Genomic DNA, 7,174 nt, shown 5'->3' on the forward strand with positions numbered 1-7,174 from the left:
TTCTTTCTTCCCTTTCCTCTCACAACACACAAACACACACATACACACACACACTCAAGAAACACACACCCTCTCTCTCTCAAGACCCGAATCCATTCTGGGATTAAATTAAGGAAGAGTTTAGTGATTCAAGTGTCTTCAACTGACAAGAATCAAGTCCAAATCCTCGAGTTGCCAAGATCTGAACTCGAACCCACAAGCAAAAGATAGGTTTCGGTTTAAATGGTTAAGTTTTATGGTTAGAATCGACATGCAAACAAATATAATGATAGATCGGGTTGTGAAATGTAAGAAAAATATAAACTTGGTAAGTTATAACCTCTCGGGTGCACTTTGTGATAAAAAGGTGGTGTTTAGACTTTGAGAGATGGGTTCAGGATCAGGTGCATGGGGTCAGAATGTGTCGAAGGTTGGGAAAGAGTAAAAATCAGGTCCTGAGGAAGAGCCATGAAGTAAAATGGCCATTAAAGGGTAAAAACGAAGAAAAAGAAGAATTTCGCATCGCATAAGCTATGCGAAGCGAAAAAGGCTATCTCGCATCACATGACCATGTGAAGCGAAAAAGGTAATTTCGCATCGCACAGTCATGCGAAGCGAAACAGTTTCATGCGAAGCGAAATTCCATGCATGCAAAGCGAAATTCTTCCATGCGAAATTTTATAAAATTCATTTTCTGATGCATTTTTGTTAAAGGACCGTTAATAAAAATAAAATTTTCGCCCCTAGACCCCGCTACCAGGGGCGCTGCCCCCGGACCCCCGTTAGTTGAGGGTTTCATAAATTTAGATGTAGGTAGTTGTGGTAATAGATAATTGACACGCGTAAATGTATTGAACAGTTTGTCGTGCTCAACTAAAGAAGGGAATTACTATTAACGGCGAGACAAATCGACTCCAGGTGAGTTCTAGCCCCATTTCTCTTTGAAATGTTTTCGGGGCTGTGTGCATACTCTTATGTGATTGTTAATACATTTACTTAATTGATAAATGTATGACTATGTATTGGATGTTATTACTATATAATGATAGTATGAATGAGCATGTATATATATATATATGTGTATATTATTATATACATGAGACAGGTAAAATACACACGTATGATATATGTATGGTTATTCGAGGCAGTAGGGACCAGACCCTTATAATATATGTGATGTTAGGGACCAGACCCTCATAATATCTGTGATGGTAGGGACCAGACCCTTACAATATCTGTGATGTTTAATGTAGAATAGCTTATGGTATACCATAGGGTTTTATGAGAGAAAGTATGTAAGTATGTATGCATGTATATAAAGTATGTGTGAAAGAAGTAATAGCAAAGTAAGGTATGAATACGTATCTTCGGACGCGTATGAGTAAGGGAATGAATGTATTGTATGTTAAATTGATTAACTAGAACTCACTCAGCATAGCTGACTTTTAGTATGCACGCAGGCAGATAGGTTGAGGCAGCTGGCTTGAGGAGGGACACATGACACGAGCTAAAGAAACTGGCATCCATGAAGAAGTGTCAAGACTATTTTATGTTATGTTATGAAAAGACAGTTTGTATGTTAAGACATGAATGAATGTTTGTAATGTGATGTTTGAAGTTTTAAATTATTCCGCGAAAGTTTAAATTAACTCTGATTTTAGAACTGTGTTTATGAGTAAATCCAACACCAAAGTAGGGTTATCGGGAACGGGGCCTTACAATTCATATTTTATATCATATATATACACAAACTTGCAAACATAATTATTGTGTGTATTTCAATTAAATGCTAATTGCTATTTGTTTAAGTGTTTATATTCTATCATGTTCGGAGAGGTCCATTAGAAGTCTAGCATGCCATTATGATCATGTGTCGTCCTAGTAGCCATAACCCGTATTCGTGAGGCATGGTCAACCGACAATCACATTTGTATGCTAGTCATAGTAGCCAATGCCCGATTCGCTAGGCAACGGCCAATTGACACATTATTTGCTTACGGTTTGATTGATTATCACTCACATTATTTTGTTTGCGTATTTATCATTTATTATATATATATATATATATATATATATTTATATATATTATTGTACATGAAAACTAATGTCTCACTCAACCTAGTGTTGACAAACTCTATTTATTTTCTACGAACATGCAGGTTACCGTTTGAATTGAAGTTTAAAGTGAAGCATGCTTAGAAGGACCTTAGAAAAATCAATGAAGACTATTTATGATTCTATCATGTTTGGAATAATTTACTTGTTTGAAAATTTAAGCACCTTTATTTGAAATAATTAACTTAATAGATATTGTCATTTATTTATGATAGTATCTTTGAGCTGTGAACAATCAGTTCACGCCTCTGCATTTTCGTCTTAGGTTGGGGTGTGAAATAAAGTTTGTAATTATTCAGTATTTTCTTCATGTATTAGAACAACTAATTGTAATTGTCTTTTGTTAATCTACGAGTATTGATGTTTAGTATTTCCGTGCATTTAGTCAGTTTAGGTTTTTGTCGATCAGAACGATTAGTTTGTCGGTTACTATAATAATTGCTCATAGGGTTGTGCTGGCTAGTTAATTACAAGAAAGCATACAATTGCCCTTAGTTGATTCACATTGATAGGGACTGTTTGATAACCAGTGTCGTGTGTTAGCGATTGTGGATGCCTACGGTTTAGCTTGTTAAACAATCTTTAGTTGACTTAGGATAATTAATCTGTTAGGTTGCATGAGAATACTATTATTTGCTTATTTGGATTACCGGGTGTGATTTGCTTTGTTTATTGATTGGATCTTTGCTAATTACATAATTGCTTATAAAACTAAATCCTTTGCTAGTGTGATCATCACTTTTGACATTTACTTCAAATGTTAGGAACCGGTTTCACGTCACACTGACCGCACACTCCTCGTGGTTCGACGCCCTACTTACCCTAGCTTGCTTAGGTTATTAGGAACACTGATTTATTTTTTTTTGACTAGATAGCGACAGTCTAGCATCACCGGGCCTGTAAATTTGTTTGAAGGTGACCACAAGGCGGAGCTCCAAAAACACCCTTTCTGGCTTTCGGCCTTTGATACTTAAGTTAACGATTTAAACATGATAGATAAGCATGCATTTAAACATGTTCACTGGATATAAGTTGTTGAGTTATGTGTGTATGCTCGTGAGCACATGCAAATGATGAGCAACATTTTTCTATTATAATCCATAACCCGTTTTCCATGTAAAATATAATTATTTACAAGTCTTGAACTTAAGACCTCATGTTCAAAGTAAAGATGCTTACTAACTCCACTTAAGTAGTAATTGTGTTAGATTTCTTGACTTAACATACATAAATATGCTTTCTCTTCAAGTATAAAACCAAAATTATATTAAATTGTTGAGCTTTCCACAATCTTACATTTTACATAAGTAATAAAAGAAAACCCCTAATGTCACATGGCATCTCCTAACACCTCTCTATTCTATGTGTCACTTCATAAGGCTTTCTAATCCTCCACTTTGCCACATGTGCACTAATAAATACAAATAAATAATAAATACTCATAATCAATACAAACTAATAATTAATAAAAACTAACAATTAATAAATATTAATAATAACAATGAAATAAAAATAATATTATTGTTACTAATATTATTATATCATCATTATTACTATTATAAGTAGCATTTTCGTAATAAAAAAAGAGGCGAGAAAAAGCAACAAAGTAGCTAAGAAAATAAAAATTGATCATCAGAATTTTATAAGTTTCTGAGTGCAAAAGAGTATTTTGTCAAAGCCAATTTTTTACAGTAAATTAGTTAAAACTGAATCAAGGGTTTTGGACACTACGGAAAAAAATAGATTTCGATTCATAATCTCTAGCAAGGGCAGTTTAGGAACAACGCTTTTTTACTACAAAATATTGTTAATCGGTTCAAAATTTGATACAGGCTAAAAGCATTTTTATATAAAAAGAGTTAACGGGCCAAAGTATATTTCAACTTTCAGGTAATGATTTTGGTGACAAATCTTTGAGGTCATGACTTTGGTGACAGATCAAAAGACTGATTTGGAAATTTAAAATTTGGGTTCAGTTTAGATTCAAAGTCAATATTTTTTGTTATGTATTTATATTTGATAGAGGTCAAATTTCTAAAAATAAAATCTTACGCATCTTGGTTTCTTTTAAACTACTAACAGGTCATAGAATCAAATCGTGAAGAAGTTTGAAGAGGTACATATGTTAGTTTATTTAGGCTATATGCTAGCTTTCAATAATATCTCATTGTATGTATATTTGTCTGAGTTGCTAAAATTTGTGATATGACGTAGTGATATAGGCCACAAGAAAAAAAAATTAATAATGTCATCTATTTACAGAAGTTTGAAATGATTTATGGTTCAAATGTAATTTGAGGATATGCATTTTTATTAAACATTTCATATATGTTGAGTTTTTTTATTACTTACATAATTTAAATTGTTAAACCCGTGTAATACACAGGTAGCTAAGCTAGTTCACAATATACAAATTACATAATATTCAAATGATTTATATCTTTTTTTTTCTTATTCTTATTGACCAAAATTAAATAATTATTATGTTTTAATTAAATTTGATTATGTTTTTACATTTCTTTATATAAAGCCGTTTTCAAATATATTAGAGTTACAACCTTTTCATAAATCACAATATACAATCATCTAATTCCGGTTTCTAATCATACTATACTAATAAACAAAAAAATGATGCGTAGTTGTCCTAACCACATTCAATCCTAACAAAAATATTCTAATCTTTTTCTCCTTAATCCATGCTATCCATGGGTCATGGGTGAAAATAGTTTGACCCATGAGTTACCATATTTTCAATATTTTTGAAGATATTATGTACACATTAATGATCATTTATAACAATTTAATATCTAAATATAATTATATTCAATGTATACCTTGTTTTTTATTAAAGAAGTCAACATTTTTAAAAAATAAAGACTCGTGAATTCAGTTCGAATTATGTAAAGTTTCTCACTTCATATATGTATAAAGTTTTAATTTTACTATTTAATTTAATTTAAATTCCAATTATGTGATTATTTAATTTTGAATCTTAAATTTAATATTCTAAACATAATCATTCTAAAAGAACTTTTAAATATTAAAACCATGATTAATTATACCTAAAAAATTGGAGCCATACAATTCATGTTTTTTGTTGAAAAATTATAAATAAGAGATGTTCACTTTTTTGGAAACCGTCAATTCCTTCCTTATATTTTTTACTTCATAAACACCTATCACATAATCAATATCTAATCCCTCTCTATGTTTTCCATATGAATGTAAATTTGATATTATAGCATTTTTATTGTTTGCACTACATATTTCATTTTTTTTACCTTTAATTTTATGTCATTATTTCAAATAATGGACTTTATCTTATTTTTTTTTCATTTAACAAATTCAATCCCGTGTAATACACGGGTTCAAAAGCTAGTTTATAATAAAGTCACTCAAAAAAGAAGTCATTTTGTTTTTAACTATATAAGGTTTCAGCTATTTTACATTTTTATCATCGATCCGTCCATTTCAAACTATATGGGTTGGCTTAATCACACAACCTTTTAGAAATGCATATATTTTTCTTTCTTGATATCATTAAGTTGTTAGCTGTGTATTGTAATGAACTATTTTCATATGAATTTATCCAGTTTATTATATTATGTTTTTTCCTTTTGATTTTGTAATCACCATGTTTTTAGTTATTACTCACAACCAAATATTTATCAAATTGTAGAAAATTCCTATTAGAACTGCTATGTTAGTTGAACTTGAATTTACGTTGACTTTTAAGATGAAACATGGCAGTGGACATGCATATAATATGATCGAAAAAGGTATGTTAAAATCAGTTCAAGATTCATATAGCTTTATGTATATTATATTATTTTGTTACCACGCTATTTTATTATATACGTTAAATTGGATTCTACAACAAGTTCTTATGTTGTTGATGACTAACCAGAAAATCATGCTTTTGTTAAGGACAATTTTATGTAATATGAAATGTGTTTTGGTTGTTGAATTCAAAACAAAACAGAAAAAGCTACAACTTTTGCACGTTAAAGAGATTATAAAGAATTAAATAACGAAAAATACACTTCATACCTTGCCATCAATTTGTTGTTACATTTATTATATATTTACGGTTAAAATTTATGTTAATATTAATTTTTATTTTTTAAAAATAGGTTTTTTTTCATTATAAAAGAATTCCAATACTAAATGAGCTTTTCAAATTCAAATTTCCCATAATATAAAGAAAAAACATAATTATCACAATTATTTTGTCTAATTTTGAATTTCGATTCACTTAGACTCATATTTTTTTTGTTTAATCCCAGCGGATACCTATCTTATATGTAGTCCTACATTGTTTGTCTAATCACGTTGTCTTCTCATATCTCTCTAACCTAACAATTTAAGATTGTTCATCATTTTTTTCTAATTTTAAAACGTAATTTATTTTTTTATACAATCAAACCTTAGTCTTTGTAAATTTAGTTTTAAATATGTGACAACACTTTGTTATAAAATATCATTTTTATACACACAATATTTAATCTACTTTCTACCTATACCATTAAATCAAAATCATTTTTCCACATGTTATTCAATTTGAATAGACAACTATAATGTCAACTAATAGTATTACCATTAATAAAATTACTAACAAAGTTACATATATAACTTTAAACGTTGTATTAAATGAGGTGTTTAAATATTTATAAATTATAAAATTTTATTTATCATTATTTATATCTTATGAATTCATAAGGTATGTTATTATATATTATTATTAAATTTAACATTTTTGTTGTATTTTTTTAACCACCCGTGTATTACATGGGTTATATCATAGTATAGTAATATTAGTATGAATATTTTATTTTTAAAATATATCAAACACCAAAGTTTGGTCAACTTATAATTAATAATACTAAATATATTAAAAACTTATTAAAAAAAGTCATGAATAAAAATTATTATATGAAACAACTGTATTTACATATTACATATAATATTTTTTATTTTTATTATATTTTCCACCCTTACGAAGCACATGTTTTAACCTAGTTTTGCTTATATAGTTACATGGCTAAATGTCATTTATATAGAGTGATGAAGTAAACACTAC

This window comes from Bidens hawaiensis, unplaced genomic scaffold (genome assembly GCF_021521415.1).
Source record: "Bidens hawaiensis isolate Kalapana, Puna unplaced genomic scaffold, B.hawaiensis_p1.1 tig00009311_1, whole genome shotgun sequence".
In the NCBI taxonomy this organism is placed as follows: domain Eukaryota; kingdom Viridiplantae; phylum Streptophyta; class Magnoliopsida; order Asterales; family Asteraceae; genus Bidens; species Bidens hawaiensis.